This window comes from Lagopus muta, chromosome 23, assembly GCF_023343835.1.
Source record: "Lagopus muta isolate bLagMut1 chromosome 23, bLagMut1 primary, whole genome shotgun sequence".
Taxonomy (NCBI): Eukaryota; Metazoa; Chordata; class Aves; order Galliformes; family Phasianidae; genus Lagopus; species Lagopus muta.
In genome coordinates this window covers 3,410,321-3,433,468 of record NC_064455.1, presented here as the reverse complement: position 1 = coordinate 3,433,468, position 23,148 = coordinate 3,410,321, and the positions used below count along the sequence as shown (strand labels likewise).

Genomic DNA, 23,148 nt, shown 5'->3' with positions numbered 1-23,148 from the left:
TCCACCCTGAAGCTGAAGATGTCAGCCTCCACTGGCAGTTTACTGCCAGATCCATCACACTCCATGTGGCATGCAACATGCTTCCCGACTTCACTGAGAATTTAAATGCAATGGGAGGCTTCATCTCTTTGTATCTGCCTGTTTCATCACATTCCTCCTCTTTGCCAGAAGCGGGCTGATAGCTGAGACCTATGCAGGGCTCTGCTGGGTTTGTTCAATAAGAAGTTAACACAGTCACTGTTTGACTCTATACATGCCCAAGTGAATTCCCCAGTTTTGTGCTATTAATTTTTTCCGAGCTTGCTCAAGGAATTAGAGTTTGATAGATGATTCTTTTCTTTGTCCCAGAAGTGCAGGGATCTCTGCATTTCTGTACACAGCTTTCGTTGTCACTCCCTTGTGCAGCAGCGGCTTGCAGGAGAGCACAAAGAAGAGGGCAGGTGACAGCGTGTGGAGGCAGAAAGGCTGCAGGGTGACTGGGTGGCAGGAGCTGGAGATGTGATGTCAGAGCACAGATGAACTCAGGACATGCAAGGGAGATGTTCCCTGCAGGGAGGTGGGTGGCCTGGAATGATGTTGCCCTGCTGCTGTTGATGCCACACAGCTGTTTTCTTGTCCTTCCACAATGTTTTTGTTTTTGAAGTGTCTGAGTATGATTGCACTGCAAAAAATCGAGAGAGAGGAGAACTCTTTGCCCTTTCAAAACCAATGTAGGCTTTCACAACAAAAGCCCAATACTGGAGATTAGAAATGGAAAAATCTGAGCACACATTGATGGTGTTCATGCAGATCAGCCAGAGGGAGAATGAATAAAAGAAATGTACTTAAAGATTGTACTTAAAGACTAGGATGGGAGTTGACATGAATACAGTAGGTGCAGCGTTTAATTCCCTGTCACAAAGGTGCTGTTTGAACCCCCTGCCTTCACTGCTGCCCACATTAATCAAGAAAGCCAAGATGGTGTGATTTGCTGAAGCTTACAGTGGGGCTAGACTTCACAAGTATGATATGCTGTTTGGTATCTCTTCTATCTGAAGAAGCAGGTATGGTTCACTGGACCAGACAGCAAACAAAGATTAGAATGAGGCTTGAATGTCTGCTCTGCAGCATATCCTCTGTTTACATTTCTCTCAAGTGTAGATAATTAGCTTTTCTGCTTCCATAAAGCACATAGAAATAACATAAAAGCAAAATGCCATTTTCAAATTAAATGCTATTATTAACATCTTGTGTTTGATGGATGATTATGGTGTTACAGCAACATAAATACTTCTCTGGGGGCACTTGGCCAGCGATGTCGTAGGATGCTTTGCAGTTCTAACCTGATTAAAAATGAAATTACACATCTCTGAAGAGATTCAAACCATTGAATAGCAATCAGAAGGAGGTTCTGCCAACTGTGAGGCATAAATACTGATAGCCCTGGCTACAAATGTTTCCTTTTTTTTTTCTTTTTTAATTCATTTAGTTAGTTTTGGTAAGACGAACTTCAAAATTAGAAAGGAAGTGACTCAGAAACAGCCCAAGAACATAAAAGGGAAGTAAATGGTAAAGAAGTTCCAAAGCTACACTATTCTAGCACTGTGGTTTAGGCAAGCAGAAGTATTTTAAAAATCAGGAAGAAAAGTCTCTAGCAGCCAATGTGGGTTATGGCACCAGAGCAGGGAGATGAAAAATGGCTGAGAAAAGCATTTTCTCATAGTTGGAAGAAGTTTGAAGGAAATGTGGATGTGCAGAAGTAACATCTGTGAACAGTGTTTGCTTCTTGGTTGGAACAGCGAGGTGCAAGGCGTTCGTTGCGATAGCAGCACTGCAATGGATGCTGGGGAGACTGAGGCTCATTCACACCTTTCTCACTCCTAAGCACTGAGGATCATCTCAAAAAAGCCTGAGGATCTCAGGTGACAGCATCCATTTGGCTTTAGCTGCTTGGCTGTAAAAAAGCCAGACTCCCTAAAATTCTATGCTGCACGATTCACATGCAGCAGTTCTCCAGTCATGGGGCTGGTAGTGGTAGAGCTGATCAGAAACTGACAGCTTAAAGTCAGCCAGCTCTCACGTTCTTAAAACTACATTTCTTGCAAATTGGTCTATGGACAATCCATAGCCATCAGTGATCCTGTCAAAAATCAGAGAAAGTTACAGCGACTGGGAAAGAAAGAACTGGTTAGGAAGGATCAGGACAAGAAGGCAGAGAAATAGGAATCAGGGGAGGGAATCTTAGGGAGACTACAGGTGCAAAAAGTGATTTAGAGACAAATGCTATCTGTAGTGGAAATGCTGAGTCACAGCAGTGATGGAACACCTGGTGGGAAGGCAGGGCCAGCCCAGGGCTCAGGTGTGAGCAATGCAGCTGAGTGACCAGAAGAGGTGGAGCCAGGATGCAGCCCTCATTTAAGGGTTGGCAGGGGAGGTGAGAGTTTTTCATTTGACGATCTCTACCTCGTTGAGGACCTGATGCATCTTCTCAAGGTAAGCAGCTTTTTTTTTCCCCCTCTTTGTGCTTGCTGTTATTGTTCTGAGTGGATTCTTGTTTTCTGCAGCCTTGTTTTCTTGCTGCTTTGTTGTCTTGTTGTGCTTTCTGTTATGTTATGCTATCTTCACATACCCAGTATACACCGTGCTTTTGTGTGTATATGTATCTCTTTTTTATTTGTAGACCTATGTATTACAGGAAATTCCTGGCTTTTGGGTGTGTAAGTAAGATAAGTGTTGGTACTGTTTCAGCCATTACAAGGTGCACCTGTGCAGCACAGCAGCCTGATCCAGTCCTGATAGGGCTGTTAGTGTGGCCATCTCCTGGCATCAGGCTGTGCTGACTGACAGCATGGGGATGGCTTGCTGTGTTTTGGGGTATGGCTGTGTGCTAAAAGCAGCAGCAGCCATCTTCTTGTTTGTCTATTTGCCTAATTGGGCTCAGGAGTCTTAATGAAGAGGAGAAGAATTGTCAGCTAAGGCTAGATAAGAGGAGATATTTCATATTCTTAGAGCTAGGATGAGACTAAAACTCTTGATGAGATCTTGGTGCTTTGTGTTTAATGCCAAGAAGGCCCCCTAGATGCTGTAAGTAAGGTTCTGGTTGTTTTTATTACATGTGGTAGGAAAGTTAAATATAGAATGAGATAAATAAAATGGCTCAGGTTTCTGGGAAGTTTGGAATTTTGATCTGGGTACAGATTTAAGTGGAACTTCAGCACCGGTGGGAGATGTTCAGACTTCTTTCCCCTGTCGCTTCTGATCTTTATGCATCTCAGTTCTTGTATTGAGCAAGGCTTGGAAATAGAAATGTCAATAAGCAATCATCTTCTCTTGAGATTCCAGCTCCACTTTCACAGATCTGCAAAATCTTCATGGGTTGTTTTAAGCAGCCAAACACTGGTTTGCAGAGCGTTGTTACAGACTTGAGGAGATTCAGCAAATGTATAAAGACTTTTCTTTTTCCCCCTAGTATTTTTTGTAATTACCTCTTTCCTGTTTGTTTGGTGAGATTCAAGTCATTCTTTCTAGAGAGATGTTTTCATTTCTTAGATGAAAATGCTGTTGAAACAGAACCTGCACCTTTAGAGTACGTATCCAACCCTGAACTGCGTATCTTCAGAAGGAGATATAAGGAAAGGAAACAAAAGAAATCTCTGAAGCTGTAAGATAAAGCCTTTGAAGATCGCAGGACAAAAGCAACCAGCAAAAAACAACCAAAATCCTTGAACAATAAACAATCAGTGCGGTGTGTTTTGATAGGTTTCATTGTAAATTCAGTCTCTTCACTAGAAGTCCAAGTTTTGTCCTTAAAATATGGATTATTTTTGTCATTACAGCTCTTCATCATATATTTACCTGCTGTTATTGGAAGACCATCACCTTGAGCAGACAGTGCCCTTTAAATTCCAGGTGCAACTTCTTGTTACCTTTGCAGAGGTGGTAATTATAAACACAGCCATGCCAAATGACTTGGATGAATGACACGCTCTAGTCTGTGTCAGTGCCTTATTTTGTGAGATGGGAAAGAAAAGTTGCTCGTAACAGGGTCACAGACAATGCTCCTCAGTTTCCTCATCTGCAAAATGGTGATAAGGGTAATGACTTTATTTCTGAGCTAAGCAATAACATGTAGGTATTAAGAGTGTGCTTTTGTTTCTGTGCTGATATAAGTAGACCAGCTTACAGGTGAACAAGCTCATCCCCCAGTAGAACAGCCTGCTACTAGTATAGATTGTGCTTCTTTTTCCATAGCAATAGCTATAGGCTGAAGTGTATGCACAAGATAGGACTGTAACCATACTGCAGAGGCTGTGCTGCCTATCTTCATCAGCACAAGTGATGTGCTAAAGCATTTTGCATTACAAAAATGTCCTGAAAAATGCTCTGAAGTGAAAACCTGGCTCCTGGAAGTCAGTGTGAGGTTTGCTGTTGACTCCAGTGCAGCCAGGAATTCCCTTGAAGCCCTCAGGAAGTATGATTTGTTACTATGAAAACAACCTAGCTTCACTTAGTGAAATTTGCTCTCTTGTGGAAGGTAAAAGTCTCCTGGTTCTAGGAATGAAGAAGGATCATCCCTTACAGTTTCAAGTTTGTGCACTGAACCTTTGACAGCCCAAGCCAAAACCTGGTGGGGATGTTTTGTTCTTACAGGCTTGTTATGGATGCGGGTCACACAAGCAAGTCTTTGGCTTCAGGAAATAAGCAGCCTCAGTGTGCACAAGCAGCACAGAACTGGGACTCTGGCAGTCGCCTCAGCCTTCGCCCTTTCCATCAATGCCTCGTTCCTTGACTGCAAGTTGGCATGCCTGTTTATTTGGGTTGGTTATTTTTGTAGGCATTTGATTTATAAGTAGCTGCACAGGGAAAAAAGCAAACAGCCCTTGGCCTGGCTCTGTTGTATTGCAGCACAGATTGGAAGCTCTAGACAAACAGTAGATAGTGCAATCTGCATGAGTAATTCTTGATTAAACTTAACCGGAACAAAGCCTTGCAACCAAGACAGGAGGTGCATGTGCACCCCTCAGCACATGGCTTGGATGCAGGGAGTGCATGTTCTACACACAGGCTGTCATGCATAGCTTCCCTGTGTGGATGCACAACATGCGTGTGTGTACACAAAGGGTTTGTGTGACTCTAAGGACACCTATGACATAGGATGCTCCCATGTGCAAATGCAGAGTGCTTTCACTGCAGACATTATTTCCTCCTTTGGGAAGAGAGGAGCCACATATACATGTGCATGTTTGCTTGTACATGTCTACAGATTGACATGCAGAGATAAATGAACGTGTGCCTGCAGGTACCCAATTCTTTATGGTATTTCTTTATAGTGGGGGCTTACGTTCCCAAAGGTATGCGAGGTGTTGGCATGGTAAAGATCAAGTTCTCTCCTCAGGGCTTAGCTCTGAAAATATATTTTCAGATTCCATATTTCTCTCATGGTAGTTTTGCTGTTGTTCTGCCAGATGCTAATTGCATTGGAGCCATTTGTCATTACTTGCATTTTGCCATTGTTGAGGGGAAAAATAAATGGGGAATGGTGTTTTATGATGTTAGATGCTGCCTGGAAGAGAGACAGTTTCCTCTGAATGACTCACAGCCTAATAACTCCAAAGGGGAAAGTAAAGCACAGGGCAGCCTGGTGCCCCCTCACCCAGCCCATAGAGGCTCTCTCTCCTTGTGGAACCTTTTTCTGTCTTGGTTCAGCACAGTCTCTGCTTCTTGAAATGGATGTGTTGTCTTTGGTATTAACAGTTGTTTTTTTTTCTCAGGGACTTACATTATGGATGCAGTAAAGTTTTTCACTTAGTTTCTCTCCAGTATGCTTAAATGTTATCTGGAAAGACAGATATCCAGGAGATATGAGGTTAAATCAGGAATCAACAATTATCCTGGGGAAAGTAGGACACAAGCTCTTTATTTTAGGGAAGATTTTGATTAAGCAAGTAGTGTGCAGTCCCATTTCTGTTTCTTACCTTATTCTGAGGGCCATGAAGCACATTTGCAATTAAATTGAGTCTAGTTACCCTCCAAAGTAAAAGGAATCTGTTCTGAAAATTACTAGTATGAGTCTCTCTACCTTTTGACAAATTATTTTCTAATGGAAAACATCTGCTCAGGCTAAGAAGGTTCACTCGTCTTTACTTCTGCCTCGTGTGAATGGTTTTTATTTTGCATATTGCAATATTGCATATTGGTCATATAACTGAAAGGGACAGGAAGGTATTGATAAAACGTAGCAAAGCTGTGAGTAGAACATAATTTCTCCCTCCCCTCCATGTAATTATCCTTTTTCTTTATAACAGGTGTAATGAGCAGAGCACCTGATGGCTAATGATAATCCAGATGGCTTGGAATTGTAACTCCATATGCTGCACCATTTAATGCGGAAACAGTGCTGAAGTTAACTCTGTGTGGGTTGATGAAACAAACTTCCTTGTTTATTTTGGAAGTTTATGTTGGCAAACAAACTGAAAGAGAAACCCATGGATATGGTGACAGTAGGTTAATGGGAAGGCATGCATGCTGGTATTTTCTCTAAATCATGGGCAGAGAAGGGTTTGCTTTCCCAGATACTTGCCCTTCTGTGTTGTCTGATGGCACTTTCTCAGGAGCTGGGTGTACTGCTTTGTGTTGTGACTGCTTGAAGCCTGAATCCTGGATTTGGCTCTGTGTAAGGGATACAGTCAGGTGTTCCAGCAGTGGTGCTCCTTGACTCTCAGAAATAATAACTTTATAATGCTCCTTCCTATGAGAAGAGGTGGCTGTTGTGCTTCTGCTCTACTGGGATCAGTCCTAGATCACGAGATGGCTTTTAGGATGTGATACCTTGCTGTCAGTCTTGCAGGTGTCTCTTCTGAGCTATTTCACTCAGTTGGGCCCAGTAATCTGGCCATGCTGACATGCAGAATTATTTCTGGAGCTGTGTGTTCTCCTTGGAAATAGTCACAGCTGGAGCCAGACTAGCATGAATGTTTTCTCCTTAGGGAAAAATGAATCTGTAAGTTCTAAGGATTCCTTATAGAATCCTTACAGAGAGGTGGCATCATTCCCCTCATGTTATGAGAGGGGAAACTGGAGCAGGTTGCCTCTAATTCAGCAAAGCACTGAAACACCATGGGATGTAAGCACATGCTTTCACGTTTGGCTAAACTGGTGCTGTACAGAGACATCATGATTTGCCCAAAGTCTCACAGCGAGCTGAAAATAGAAGTCAGGAGTTCTTTGCACAGCTACTGCAGCTATTTGGTTTTGACAGGTTTTCTTCCTGTGCTGCCCAGAGGACGAGCGGCATTTTTCTTTATGAAACAAAAACAAATGTGCCTTAGTAAACACTGTGATTTCTGCAAAACAGCTTTTGTGGTCTGCACTGAGAGGTGAGGAACTGTTTCTGTAGGTCAACAGCAGCCTTTTTCTGTGCCAGGTTTTGGAAAAGTTTTTGAGGTGGTGGTGTGAAAACAGATCAGTCCAGGGCCTGGCACAGACAGCCTGGCATCAGTTGACTTGGGAAGGATTTCTGGTGCGTTTCAAGCAGAGATTCCTTTGTCTGCATCAGAAGATGAATGGGTTTCTAGTCAAGGAAGAGAAATAAATCCTTTTGTTAGAGTCCACTCAGAGCTGATCCTAACATCTGGTTTGCAGTAGTGATTTGATTAGCAGGAAATGGTGATGCTGCCTCTCCAGCTCTGGGAACAACGTGCAGCCCACATATCCAGAGGAAAATGTCAGCTTTGTTTGTGCATTTATACCATTCACTTGCAGTAAGAACTTAGCCTTGGTAGAATCCGTGAGTTTCATACAGCCCATTTCTCTCCTATTTGAGTCAATTTCTGACAGCATGTATATATGGAAAAAAAATTGCATGGCCTTTGCATTGAGTCCTTCTGGTGTCTGAGCAAGGAACTGTTTCAGTGGGTGTACGCCTACAGCTACCTGCAGAAAGAGACAGCTTGATGCTTTAGTAGGGTGACAGCAGTTTTCTTTGGTAAGTAGTCAACAAAACGAGTAAACACAGATGCAGTCTCCTCTGCTCCTCGTGTGGCATGCTGTGCTTTAACCAGCTCTTGGCCTTGGATGTAAAAGAATTTAATCTTAATTCAGGACAATGCATGTTGTGAAGGAAGTAGAAGTGGAATTTCTCGATTTCTGGGACTAAATGAGAGGGTCTGTTGTAGTTCTTTGTGTTATTTGTATATAAGATTGAGGTAATATACCTCAGAAAGGAGACTCTATGCACATTCTCATTTTATACCTGACAGAAAGCTGGAGCAAGATTGAATACCTGCTCCTAATGTTAAAAAATTACAAGTAGGTGAAGAGGCTTTTGCTCTTCTTCTAAGTAGCTGATGATGCTGTTAGAGGACAAATGTTTTTACAGTAGAGCCTTTAACACAGATCATGGATTTTAACCTTCCTGTTGGCTCGAGGGACCACTTGTGTGGCTGAGCTCTGAAGAGTGCTGCTGAGGCATGGATAGGTGCTAAACAGTGCTGCTTTGGCTTTCAGCTTTGCAAATACTGAGGAGGATTCCCCAGCCAATGCTGATCTGTGGAGATTTGTTGAGAGTTATCCAACCCCACCAGCTTGCATCTGCAAAGGGTCTTGGCTGCTTTGTGCAGTCTGGCAGAGGAATGGGATCAGGAGGCTGAAGAGGCATTCATCAAGAGGACAGCTGAGTTACCAAGATGTGATGCCTCCATAATGGTTCCTAGTGCTATAAAGCTTTGGTAAAGAACAAAATGAGGGAAAGGAGTGGTATTTTTATAGGGGGAAAGAGAAGAAAACCCAAGGTATCTGAGAATTGTTAATGCAGGAAGTGAAGAGCTAGATTTTCCAGAGCATGTGTGTTAAGTGCTTGATTCCCTCCTCAGTCCTGGCGCTTGGCTGCCACGTGAAGAAGGGAAGGCAAAAACAAAACCAAAACCACAACAGTAGCAGTAAAGGAATAATTTCCTCAAACATAAACTCTGATGGAGACAGCATGCTGAGGTCTGTGTGAGCTCTTCAGACCCACAGCAGGGAGGCACAGCCGTTTTGCCTTCAAGCTGCAGGCTGGAACTGCATCTACCCTGTCCTCCTGGCTTGGAAGTGAAGGTTTGGGAAGTTCTATCAACAGGATGAGAGTTGTGACAGACTCTTCTATTCCCTCACCTGTTTTCCTGGCTGTTAGAAGACAGTCCCCAAAAGACTGTTGTCTTCCACCTTGGGGTGGCACTGTTCATCTTCCCCTGTTCTCAGGGGAAGCCATGTGCTTGTTCTGTTCCTGGGTGCCTGAAGAGCTCTGGAAATCCAGCTTGAATAGCCTGAAGAGGCCTGGACTTACCTGATGGGAGTTTTCAGCAGTGATACTCACTACAAATCATGAAGAAAATGAAATATTAAGGACTGCCTTACAGCAGGCAATCCAGAGATTTTCTGAAACTAAATTGCGAAGACCAAGAGGGGATGCTGAGTGAGTGACTGCAGACAAAGCATAAGGCACCCAGGCAATGAAAGAAAGAAATGAAGCTAAACAGAGGTGGAGCACAATAAAAATTGTACTCAGACACTGCCTGTGGTTAATTCAAGCTGAGCTGTGGGGGATCTCACTGAATTCCTTTCTCCTCTTCTTCAAGTGCTTATTTACCCAGGTGGAACATGGATGACATCCTCTTTATGAGAGCTACCTGTAATTTTAGGTCTGTTTAAACAAGTATTAGGAAGGTATTGAGATGATAGCAGGAAGATTAGATGGTAACTGAGTACCATGAGAAGATCTGAACCTACACAAATGCCTCATATTGACAACAGAACACTTCAGAACAATTTGAAGTGTATTTTCAAACTATGTCTTCTCCTTTCTAGAATAGAATGTCCACAGAATCTGTTTAAGCATTATTAAGAGCAGGCTTATCCCTGTGTAATGAAGTTCACTGCTGAGCAAAATGCATGTGCAGATGTGATGCTGGTGGTCCAAGAAGGGCAGAGCTGCTTCCCACTCTCCCTGTGGAGTGAGCTGTGTTCCTTCCCCAGAGCTCACAACAGAAGGAGGCTGTTTGCATCGTCCATGTGGGAAACTGGGAGGCTGAAAGAGTCAGCAGATGTCTTAGAGATGGTAGCAGAAGCTGATCTGCTGACTCCCAGGATGTCATCACACATGGTATGAACTGCCTGCCCTTTGCAAAGGGTGTGTTATGTTCCTACACAGCTAAAGGGACTCAGAGGCTGGGGAAGTTCTGTCTCACTTTGTCCAACTGAGTGGAATTTGTCCGTGCAAAATAGGGCTGAAAGAAATGGGCTGAGGGGGAATAGCCAAGTTCTTCCTATGCCTCTGCAGTCTGAGAGCTGTGCACCACTGAGGAGGCATCTCAGTTTCACCTTAGATCAGATACACACTGTGACTGCAGGGTTAAGGCAACTTGGTTGTTTAGCAAGTAACTGCAAAGGAATGCACAGGAGTTATGTCAAACCTCATCCCTTTTAGCTTTTCAACACTGCAGAATAAATTCAGAAGGGGTCATCTTTTAGCAGACGCTTGGAGCATGATTCAGTCTTCTGGGGGCATTAAGAAGAGTTCCTTAACTGCTCTGCACCCAGTGCTGTCCTGCTGCTTCTCACAGCCTTCTGCTTTTACTGTTGCCATATTGACAACCCAGGCACTTTCAGATTATTTATCCTGCCTGTGCTTTTTCATTTAACTTCTCCCAAAATCCATTACCCTCAATGGCACTTGAAATTGGCATTTGAATTTAAGGTGAAATCTAGACCTTGTAAGAAATAGGTTATTTTGTTCTTCTTCAGATGGTTCTGTCTCCTACACGGTGTCACTTTGGCTGATTCATTTATACAACCTGACAAAAATCTCCCAGTCTTTCATGAACGACTTCTCTGTGAATGTCACACTGAATTTGCTTAGTTGAATGCTGTATATCTACCAATGAGCTGGAGAACAAAGTGCTGAAACTGGATGGTGAAACCATCCTAAGATGTTTCCTTTCTTGCCATGTGTTTTCCTGTATCTGTGTGTTGTTGTGTTCTGTATATGTGCCTACATTCCATTGCATTCTCCCTAAACATCTGAGCCCTGGTGTCCCAATGACACCAGGTCGCTGTGTGAGCCAGGCCTTCAGGCTGTTGTTTGTGTCCCCAGTATGCTAGATTTTAATTGTGAGTGCTGCCTCATTTAAAGAAAAAAATTGGCATGAAAGGATTAACTGTTCTGGCTATCAGTATGAACACATTTACACACGCAGCCTGCCTCTGACTGCAACCCTCCATCTTAAAAGAGCAAAGAATAAAGTTAGTAATGGTATTAATCATAGAAGATAAAATATCCCAAGTTGGAAGGGACCTGCAGGAGTTGCTGAGTCCAACCCTTGGTCTCGCACATCACTCAGATCCAAGTCCTGTGTCTGTAAGCAGTGTCCAAATGCTCCTTGAGCTTCAGCAGCTTGGGGTCCCCTGGGGAGTCTGTCCTATGCCTGATCACTGTGGTCCAGAGAAGGCTTTTGTCAGATGTGTTGTGAGCTGTATCTGGGGCGTGCTGGGTGAGCACCAGTCGCATCCACATCTGGAGGGGTTTCCCTGCTGCATCTTTGCTCATCTTGGACACCTGGGGAAGGAAGCAAGGTTGCGGGAGGGTGGCGTCACGCTGCTTTGTAACCAGCTACCTCACTTTGTGTGTGAGATTATTTGTTTTGATACGTAATTACGTGGGTTGAGACTGTAGTCGGTGACTAATTAATCCTAATTGGATGTAAATTAATTAAGAACAGGGTTTGTCAAATTCAGTTTGTTCTTATCCAACTCTGCTCTCCCTTGGAGCAAAATTGGAGATCGTGGCCCGAATCCAGCACTGTTTAGCTTGAGTTTAGCAGGCTCAAACCCAGCATGGGTACAAGGTCTAGCAGAGGCCCTGGGGTGGATATTGCATCTTCTTGTTGTTAGAAAGCTGCTGCAATTTGGAGGTGGTTAGGGGATGCTTTCCTGTGACGTGATTCCTGTTTTAGGAGAAACAGATTGGGATAGCTGACCTACTATTGAGTGAAGGGAATTAAGATAGTTAAAAAGAAGAAAAGAAGTGAAACAATCCCCTTCCATATCTGATTGCTGCACAAGAAGGGCTCATAGATAAGATCTGCCTGGCCAGGAGATGCTGGAACCATACAATGCTTTATTCTCCCATGTATCATTTTTCTCAAGGCAATCCTTGTGTATGCTGCTGTTTGCTACAGCTCAGATGATCATATGTGCCAGATATGGTTCATATGCAGCCAGAATAAATGCTAAGCCACCTCATCTCCAGCAACCCTGAGATAACATTGACAAGGTGTGAAAAAAGGGTGGAAGACTAATTATTTTTTCTCTTTCAGTAGTGGGGAAGTGGTGCAGCCTGTTGTTGGATGCAAATGTTGATAAAATGTTTGCTGTAATACTGCTGTTATAGAATAGCTGTGTGCTCTTGTCCCTGTTAGCTTGCCTTTGTGCTCATATACTAAATGATCAAAGCGAAGCTCCTGGTTTCAGATGCAAACTGATGAAGGCAATCGGCACATGCTCAGTGCACCAGGCACCCTGCATGCAACCCTGCATGCAAACTAGATCTGAACAGCTCTGCTTTGTGCAGGCTTTGTGTTCTAGCAGCCTGGATGGGGCTTCTATTCCAGCTCAGGAAAGAGGTAAACTCAGGCAGAGGTCACATTTCCTTTATTTATTTTCCCCTCAAATGGTTTTGTAAAAGGCATTTAAATGCAGGACAAGATTTGGTAAAATAACGTCATGTCTTCGTATTCCAAGGGGCCTTTAATAATTTGAACTTCGAAGGATCAGTTTTACTGATTGCAGAGCCTGTCATTAACCTGGCCTTTTCTTAATTGCTGTATCTCATCTACACAGGGTGTTCCTGTAGCATTTCATATGTATATGTTTAAGGTGTCTTCCAGATCAAAGCTCTCCAGGAGAAATTCTCCATGTTAGTTGAGAGATACTACATAATAAAAAATAAATGTAGATTTTTCCAGTCAAGCCTGAAAATCTGCTCCAGTTGTGAGAATTTCCAAAATACATCACTACAGTGCCAATCATCTGATGCAAAAGTGGGAAAGATGTCAGCAAAATTCACCAGATGCATGGAAATGTTGAATAGATTCACGGGCAGTCCACCGTGATGGCAAGTTTTCAGGGGCTATCAGAACTCTTTATACATCAAGTTAAAAAATGACAAGCTGAAAGGAGTGATCTGTGCTCTGAACCAAAGGATGGTTGAGACCAATCCACCAAAAGAAAGATGTGATATTGTAAAAATACGTAGTTAACCCCACAGTCTTTGTCAGACAGCATATCTATAGAAGAGCCACAGCTCACCGTGGAGAAGGGCTGATTGATCTGTAGGACTTTGATCATGTAAATGTGTTTCATTTAAATCTGCATTGGACCGTTGAACCTGAGGACTCTTAGAAGAGAAGCAGAACTGCTGGGCAGACCTGACAAAAACCCAGATGACCAAACTCAATTATGAGTTGTCAGACAGAGCCAGCTCAGTCCAAATGCGTTCTAACACATCCCAGCTGTGATCTCAGTGTGCATAGCAAAGCATGGAGCCCAGCACTGGGCCAGGGCTGCAGTGTGAGCTGCACTCCAGGCAGTGGTACTCTGAGAGCAGTAAGTCTATGTGCAGCAGACAGCAGGCATGTATTGCTATAAATCACGTAAATATCAAAGAGTGAGACTGGGTCTCTTGTCCTTGAGCTGCAGAGATGGCACACTCATGTGGAGCAGAGCACTTGCTGTGCTGGATGTTTGTTATTGGGCAGCAGTAGTCCTTTTTCCCATTCATTTTAAGCTGAGAAGTGGTCTTTGTTATGCATTGTCTAGGTCTCTTTTTTTTGTGTGTGTGTGGAAACTTGTGGTTTTCTTTTTCATGGTACCTGCGGCTGATCGCCAGCGTGTTACCAAAATTATCTGAATCAGTTCTATCTGCAATTGCCCCCACCAGAAGTTTCTGTTTGCAAAGTTGACCTAAAATATTACCTACATCTTTTGAACAGAAAACATAAGAGCTTCCATTATAAGTTTCTGGGACCGTGCCCCTCAGTGCTGCTGTCCTGACCTTCGGGCTGTAATGGAGCTGCATGCTCTGTGTTCTCTCAGAAAGCTGTGTTGAGTCACTTCTCACACATACCTCATGAGCTGGCACCCTGAGCCCCTCTGTGCTCCCTTCCCATGCATCTCCACTGGCTGTGCTCTCCTCCCCATCACATTTGGGTATCTCATTCTGCATTTTTACAACAGCCTTCAGCAAATCATGATGGCTGTCAGGTTCTCCAGGCTGGTTAGTCAGCGAAGAACAACATTTTAAGATCTCATTTTTGACCCGGTGGTTGTAAATACAAGCACAGCTAAACAGAGAGGAGATAGAAAGCCTGGGTAAGTTATGACCTGAGTCACTGAAGTGCACTAAAGAGGTTAAAGCAAATAAACTGATAAGAAGAGAAAAATGGTCTTAAGTTTTAAATGACTAAATGGATATAAAAAAAAAAGGTAAAAAGTATTACTAAAGAAAGCAGGAAATAACACACTGATGCTTATGGCATCTTGTTCAGCAAACCTTCTCTGCCCTTTAGATTGGTAGAACAAGTAGTTTGGAGGGACCTGAAGAGCTCAGATTTACTGCTGACACAAATCACAAGCCTTGGGAAGGGGTTTATCAATGACAGCATTGCTGAAGGTAAGATGGAGACGAGACAAAGATCATGACAAATGCAGGACTTTTCATAAATGATTATTCCTTCCTCTGAACTACTCACTTAACACCATTTATTGTTAACTCCATGTCCTCATCTAATTGCTTTTATTGCTGCCAGGACAGCTGAGCACTTACTGATAACTTCATTTGTTCCTTCTACATCTTCATGTCTGTATCTGCACGTGTGCAAGAAGTGATGAGCTTTTGGTGGAGTTCAGATCTCATTCTCGGTATGCTTGGCTAGTTATGGCAGATGGATGGCAGTTCTGTGGTCTCCAGATGTGTGGGTTGTTCTTTTTTATTTTTTAACCATATAGGGCCAAAATCAAAAGAGTTCAGAACAATCATGAAAATAGGTGTAACAGGTAAATAAAACACAACTATGGATGAGAATAGGAGAAGTTGATTATTTTGAATGACAGAATACACATTTTCTTTTGGAAATGATGTTGTTGGGAGAGCTGCTGTTTGGTTACCTTGTGTCCTCGTTTGGCTCTTCTAAAAGCTGCAGAACATATGAAGGCATTGCAAAGATGAGACCTTCTACCTCGTTAATCCAAAGGCATTGCAGCAGATGGTGATGATAAGAGAGGATGTATTAAGGGAAAACATGCTAAAAGGGGATGTCTTTGAGCAGCATTGCTTGCAAGACAGAAGGGAGGTTGGTACAAAAGAGGAAAAGAGCATGAGACCAGATCACATCTTGCCCCAGGCTGCGAAGTACCCAGGTTTCATGAACACGAGGCTCTGCATTGCAGATTTTGAGAGCAGCTTCTGTTCTCCCTCACCTTGGTCACAGAATCACAGAATCACAAGGTTGGAAACGACCTGCAAGATCATCCAGTCCAACCACCCTCCCATTCCTATTAGTACCACAAGCACTAAACCATCTCTCGTAGCTCCTCATCCAGGCGCCTCTTGAACACTGCCAGGGATGGCGACTCCACCACCTCCCTGGGCAGCCATTGCAGTGCCTGACCACCCTCTGAGAGAAAAAGTTTCTCCTAATATCCAACCCAAACCTCCTCTGGTACAACTTCTGGCCCTTTCCTCAGGTCCTACTGTTTGCCTGGGAGAAGAGGCCAGACCCTTTTGCACCACAGCCTCCCTTCAGGAAGTTGTACAGTGCAATGAGGTCTCCCCTGAGCCTCCTCTTCTCCAGACTGAACAATCCCAGCTCCTTCAGCCGCTCCTCATAAGACTTGTGCTCCAGACCCCTCACCAGTTTCGTTGCCCTTCTCTGGACACGCTCCAGGGCCTCAATGTCTTTCTTGTAGTGAGGGGCCCAAAACTGAACACAGTACTTGAGGTGGGGCCTCACCAGTGCTGAGTACAGGGGGATGATCACCTCCCTGCTCCTGCTGGCCACGCTATTTCTAATGCAGGCCAGGATGCCGTTGGCCCTCTTGGCCACTTGGGCACACTGTTGGCTCATGTTCAGCCGAGCATCAACCAACACCCCAAGGTCCCTTTCCTCTTCACAATCATCCAACCACTCATCCCCAAGCCTGTAACGCTGCCTGGTCCTTCCACGTGCTCCTGTCCTTGGTGCCTCAGAGTCATGAAATGGCCCAGCTCACGGAAAAGAAAAAAAGCTAATGAACAACAAATGTCTCCAGGCAGGGTTTTTCTATTTTGGTGTTGGATTGGTCTTTTGATTGTCAGACTGCTTCTCAAAACTGCCGCCCCTTGATCAAATCATGCATTGCTTGTGATTTCACATCTGAGGACATTACTCCTTGATGTAGCGCTCCCAAAGCTATGAACTTGCCCTGTAAGGGTCTTCAGCTCTGTGTTCATCAGTTCAGAGCTGGCAGGATGATAAGAAAACAGAGATACGTCTGCGCTTGGGATCTCCCGTAGACTGACTTAAATGGCTGCAGGTTTTGACTGTCAGATTTTGTGCTTGCCAACTGCGTGGTGACCTGAAATAATCAGGTGGAATGAACTGAGAGGAGCCTGTCTCACTTTGCCAATCAATGCCACTCAGACAGGAAGGAGGGCTGGGAGGCTGGGGTTCGGTTTGTGAGGTGCTGCAGTGTCTGTGTGCCTACGCCAGGAGTTGGACAGCTTTCTTGAGTCCCTTCCTGCCACACAGGGGCTCATTACCACGGTTGTGTCACTCCTGAAATTGTCTCGTAGATGAACAAAGGTTTTTGCTGATTGATGCCTGATTTGCTCTGTGTTTATCAGAACTGAAACAGTAATAAAATTGCTTTCATTTGCACCAGGAGGGACTTGAGATGTAAATTGTTTCATGGTTTCAAGGAACCTTTTTTCATTCTTCCCAGTAATTATGCCCAGGAGGGTGAAAAGCATTTGAATTGCAGAAGACACATGCCATTGTACATGACAATTCATATTTTATAAAGCATTTCATAACCCCTACAGGAAAATAACGCTCAGTCTATATTTGTTTAAGTGGAGAAGCAAGCTAAAAGCCAGCTAAAAGGAAGAAAAATATGGAGTTTTGTGGTGAAATGTGGCAATGTAGAGAGAAAAGAGCTAGAATTTATATTTCTTCCTACTTCAAGATCTGGAGAGTTTTGGATTCAGAACAAGATACAAAAAATGGGAGGTAATGCATGAAGTGCACAGGAGGAGAAGTCGTTCCATGAGGCAACAGAGGCACTGAAACCTGCTCCAGTCCTGCATTTGTGAGCAGTTTCTAACGTTCTTGTGTTCCCATAGGACAGCTTTCATTGCACTTGGAGATCTGGTGCTGGAGATGCAAGGTCTCAAACTTCCCGTGGAGTTTTCAGCAGGACAGTTTCCTTACGTGGCTTTGCTTTGGGATTTGTTTTGTGAAGACCAGAGTGTCTGGATAGGTTAGGAATGTCAGGTTTACTTTTGGCAGATGATCCTGCTGTTGGGGCTGGTTGGGTCACACAAGTGAGTTCAGGTGAGAAGTCAGATCTGTGACTTTGCTTTCTTCAGGGCTGAGTCCCTCTGAGGCCCCTGCAGCTGTGGGAAAGTATCTTCAGCCTGTCCTCCAGCAGTCAGACGTCAGCACAGCACATCTTTCAGGCCTGATGCCTTTTCAAGTACTTTGCTACAAAGGCAGGAAGAATGAACAGCAAAAAGGCACTCGAGGCAGGCACGTTTGTGCCAGGCTGAGGAACTGAATGGATTAGATCATAAGATGCTCTTCTGTGCTGCCCCTTGTGCCTGGGACACCCTTTCTGCCCTGCCTGCTATGATCTGTTACATGAGATCATGCAAAGCATGGTGAGCTCCAGCCACATCCCTGACTGATGTGTCAGCAAGGAGCAAACATCTCCACCAAACAAGTAGCTGCTCTGGGTCAGATGTTCTTAAAGGTGTTTCTTTAGGGCTTTATTCTTCTCATTCTGGCTTTTAGTCTTCTCCCCTAGGAGAGCAGAGAAGTAACCTTCAGTCATAAGTCTCTTTGCTGCTCTCAGTGTTGTGTGTTTTCATCTGCCTTTCTGAGCTGACTGTGAAGAGCTTTGGTTTTAAGTATGCGCTGTAATACAGGACAAGAAAGTGTTTTATTATTAGTTAGGTTGATATTGTGCAATTAGAGACAGAGCAACCGTGGTGGCAGGACAGATGAGATCATTCCTGCTGCCTGATCTGTGCCCTGTAATGAATCAGATCTCTGCCTTCCAGAAAGCTGCTATCTTTCAGGAATATTGAGGCAATGAAACTAATCAAAAGAAGATTTAAAGAATTTCACTCTATTTCATAGTGCAGAAGTCCTTGGAAATGCCACAGAGGCTGTTAGAAAAGGTGAGGAAAGTATTTCCTTAGTACTAAAGCACACATCAAGAGGCACAACGTTGTGTCAAAAATGATGTCAAATCATTCTTAAAAACTCTTTTTTAACCAGTGCAGTGTGTGCTCTGTGGAGTATTGTGTAACTTCTGAGTGGGGAAGGAGTCTTAGTGGCACCCTGCACAAACCTGGGGTTTGCTGGCAATTTAAGCTATGGAAAAATAAAAAGCTGTGGAAACAAGTTCAGCTGTGAACTTCTTGGGAAAAGCATGTGGTTTTATTATGTAGTTGGACACATAATCCATTGCTAGAAATATTAAGTTCCACAAGTGTGTGAAGTTGCTTTTAATCTCTCGTAAGGCTGTGGCGTGATCATAGAGATTGAGCAAATATGATCTTAAAAGTTGAATGGGATAAAATTTACCTCTCTGCCTGATTTCCAAAAACTGTATTCCTAATTCCTTGCTAGCACTCTGTAAATGGGAGTTATTTAAGCTGTCCTTATGGCCTCACTTTGCAGTTAGAGCTCAGCTTGTGTTGTGTCCTGCTAAGCACTGTGGAGCCCAGAAGCAGAATGTAATTGACACAGAAGCACTACTTCCAAAATGGGGCTTCAACTCATTGTGCAGCTCTGTGACATCAAAGGAATTGACTTTGAGAAGGCTAAAGAAACCAGATCCTTAATCAGTGTCATCCGGGTGTCCAGACCCCCTAGAGGTTTTACATTCTAACAAAACCTGGAACAAATGTGCTTGGTTTGGGGGTGGGCAAGAAAGATGCAGCAAAAAGACACAGTCAGGAGGTTGGCAGGGCCAGTAAAGGTGTTGGGAAGGTGAGCTGAGGGAGCACCAAGGAAAATGTTTTTCCTTGTAAGCAGAGCTTGCTAAAAGGCTCCCCTCCCCCCCACTCTCAAAAGATGAGGTGCTATAAGTGAAGAATATAAACACATCTCATTAAAATTACTATTTAGAAAACACTGATGTTAAGCATGATCTACCCATTACAGTTACGTGGCTTCTAAGACCAAATTCTGGTGTTAAGCATTAAAACCAGAAGTGTCTGGCACAAGAGGAGGCTATCTGCTGTGCCTGTTTAATTGCCTCAGAAATTGTAGTGGCAAAAGGGACTGTTGCAATCAGGTTTAGTGTTTCAACTTGCACTCCAATCCAAACAAACCAGGTTTCAGCAGATGGATAACAATATGTGCAGGAGACAGGAAAGAATAAAGCAACTTGGTGAAATGAAGATCACATATTGTAAAACCTAGTGACTGAAACCATGAAACTCAGCATCTGCCAGCAAAGAACTGCCTAAGGAATTAAAGCACAGAATTGGAGGCAGTTACAAGAATGCAGGACGAAATTCAGACACTGGAGGTCATCAGATAGGTTTGTAAAAACAAACAGGCAGGTTTGCAGAAGTTGCAGAACGCAGAGTGTTGTTGGGAACAGAAAAGGTACAGAAGAGGCTCTGACTCTCCTTAAATTCTCTCCAGTCTCAGTGCTGCAGACCCCAGGGCCCTTAGGATGTGCTGTGTGTGTGTAAGCTCCAGAGATCTCAGTCAGCCCACCTTTCAAATCTGGTGTTAATTAACGTCCCCTACATCCTGCGCTCCCATCATCCTTCTCAAAGCCAGGATAGCACCCCTTTCCAAGCATTTTATATCCCACCAAAGAGGCAGCGAAGTGAGAGCTGGAGCCTCTGCTGACAGATCACTTGGGTGAATACAAATAGGTAATTCCAAGTTAATTAATGCAACCTGCAATTGATTGACACTCACTTTCTAACATTTCCTGTGTTCTTGCCCAACTGAGCTGTCTGAGTCATGTTGTGTTCTGAAGATTATTACTTGAAATGCAATTGAAACTGCTGAAGCTTGGGAAATCTGGTTTGCCAAGAGCTTTTTTATTTAAAGGAAAGAGAAAAGAGAAAGAACAAGAAAGGAAGGAGAAAACCCTATAAGCTTAAAAGAAAGCTTAAATAAAACAATGCAGAGAACAAAAGGAGGAGATAATTGGAATTGGAAGGTTTGTGAAAATCTCTTTTATCGGTGTTGTTGGGGCTCTCCTGAAAGTTTCACGTGTGCCTCTGAATTTTTCAGGTAGGAAGAACACCTCGTGCAAGCAGACCCAGTTTGTGTGTTTGGCATTATTGCTGCCCTGGTGCAGGCTGGCATTTTGGGATCTGCATTCTTGTTTCTTGTTGCAGTCTTCCTTTAGATTTATCAGTTGAGGCCAAACTGATATTGAGCAGCTTTCCCGAACACAATTGGTTCTGTGAATTTCAGTCACTTATATTTGAAAAATGATTGGAAACCTTTGGCTTGCTAAGATCCTTGGCTCGCTGAGGGCAGCACGTTGTACTGACCTGCTTCTGGAGGCTGCTGCATGGTGTGTGTGGGGACAGCCATTCTTCCTCAGCCTGCTTGGGCTGTAAGCTTTGTGATGCAGGGATGTTGTTTGTGAATGCACGGCACCTCTCACAGCATGGATCTGGGCTGACATGGATCTTGGATGTGCCAATGTACGATAATTAACAGCATCTGATGGCCTGACTGCACAGGATCTGCTTCTCCTTAAGTGAGTGACGTGTCAGCAGCAGGGATAGAACATCATCATTACCACAATTGACTTTAACTCAGCTGTCCTCTTAATTGTCACTATTACCAGGAAAATCGACCCCATCCCAGCTCCTGCTGTTCCCTACCAAAGGAGAAGATCAGTTTGTGTTGTCTCCTGCTGTCCTTGATTTGACAGAAGGTCTCAAAAGTGCAGAGCCTTTCTCTGACCCACCTCCTGTGCCCCAAGCAAACTTCCAACTAAATGGCACTATGCTATTTTACAAATTGTGTTTAGCTTTTAATGATTTGCTATAACATGCTTGATTAAAAACCCGGCTAAATTCCAAGCCTAATGAACCTTGAACTTTCACATTAGATGCATTAATTATGGTGATCCCGGTGGCATGCTAGCACAGGAAAGTTATCCTGCCACATTAATATGAAAATGAAGAGTTGCTGTAAGAACTAAATTAAAAAAATATATATAGACAAGTAAGACTGTATTGTTAAAGCAGTTGTGCCTCTGAATTAAGTTACTGTCTTTTGTTTTTCTTTTTTAATTAATCAGATGGCAGCAGCAGAAGCAGCAACATTCCCACAGGCATTGCTTAAAAAGCCGTGGACTGATGGGAAGCAACAGAAATAACCAGTGATTTTGCCACTGGTGCTTAGATGCCATAGCAGTGATAAACGTGAGGCACAAAGACAGACAGATCAATTTGCTATTCATTAATATTACAGTGTGCTGTTCTGTTTTGATTCATGTCTTTTCGATTTATAAGGAAACACTGATCAGTGCATACAATCAACTTAATGCACGGAGGTGAACACATTGATGGGTGTCAATGAAGGATGCCAGATGCTGACAGTCCCTCCAGCAACAGAATGCTCTGAGAAACTCCTTCCTGGGTGAAGGTTGACCCACCTGTGCCAGTGGGATCGTTTAGAGGATTGCCTGTGAACTGTGGTGCTGCAACAGTATGTGCTAAAAAAAAAAACCAAAAAACAAAGCACTGCTCTTCCATCAAATCTTTCATTTTGAATTTCAGCCAAATTGCTGCGATGGTTGTTCACAGTTCTGTCCCATAAACATTTGCGTTGGCATAAAAGAGGGAAACCAAGAGCAGTGCAAAAAGGATGCTTTAAAAAAATGTAGCAAAGGAAAACCTTAAATGTTTTTTTTTAAGCATCTTAGCTGTATGGCAAGCCTCCTGTTGTGGTCAATTCTCCATCAGGACAAATGCTGTCTTCACAGAATGAAGTGAATGAAGAGGTGCTTAACATAACCAGGAAGATTCACATCCCTTCTGTCCTGTATCAGCAGTTTCTGCAGGCTCCAAGCTTTCCCATGCTGTCTGTAGGGGCTGGAGGTGTTCAGCTCATTGCTGGTTATCCCACCTTGTGCTCAGCTGGGCCAAGCTGATCCTTCCCACCATGTGTGACCTGGGCTGATGTTGTTCCCCATGCAGAGGGAGATGTGCTGCTGCAGGTCAGCTAAGGAACCCCTCACCTTCTTCCCTTTGTATCAGTGCGTTACAGGTGCTTGCATGGTGTAAGAAGAGCCTTGCCATTTACGCTGCCTAAAAATCTGGTCAGTGCTGTTTAAAGCACACTGACTTCCACATGCAGAATTTGTCTGTGGATAACAAGTGATGGTGTTTAGAATCCCATTATGGGATCATTATGGCACTTTCCATATGAAATTGATTACAAATTCCAGTGGAGCCAAGCAAAAGACTGTTAATTAGCTAATTACTGCTCAACATACATTCAAAAGAGTCACTCAGTTCCTTGAACTTTCACTCCACACTTCATGCGTTCTCTGAATTGAAATTCAGCAGCACAATGGGATGTGTGCATGTCTCAGCTCTCCCTGTAATCCAGGCTGAACAGACGCCCAACTGCCAAGCTAGTCTGCTGAAGATGAGGGGGCTTGTGCTTCACCCTTCATTCCTAAGCCTGCTTCAGTCCTTGCCAAACTCTTTTCTCTTCTGGCATCACCACTGACAAGCAAGGAAATGAAATTTGCATTAGTTTTTCTTTCTTTCTGCCATGGCAGCTCTCTTTATTAAGCAATTGAAAGCACACCAATCAATGGAGCTTCTCTTGACTTTTGTCTTTGTTCCTCCAAGGCCTCATTCCAGGAGAGATT

The 23,148-nt window shown here is 43.6% G+C and overlaps 1 long non-coding RNA gene across 1 annotated transcript; it reads left to right on the top strand.

Annotated features, from left to right (window-relative positions):
• Positions 1-2,436: 2,436 nt before the first annotated feature.
• LOC125703971 (uncharacterized) lies at positions 2,437-7,114 on the top strand. The gene is made up of 3 exons (XR_007381003.1): positions 2,437-2,472; positions 3,816-3,888; positions 6,285-7,114. It is a non-coding gene; the product is annotated as an uncharacterized LOC125703971 (long non-coding RNA).
• The last annotated feature ends 16,034 nt before the right edge of the window (positions 7,115-23,148 follow it).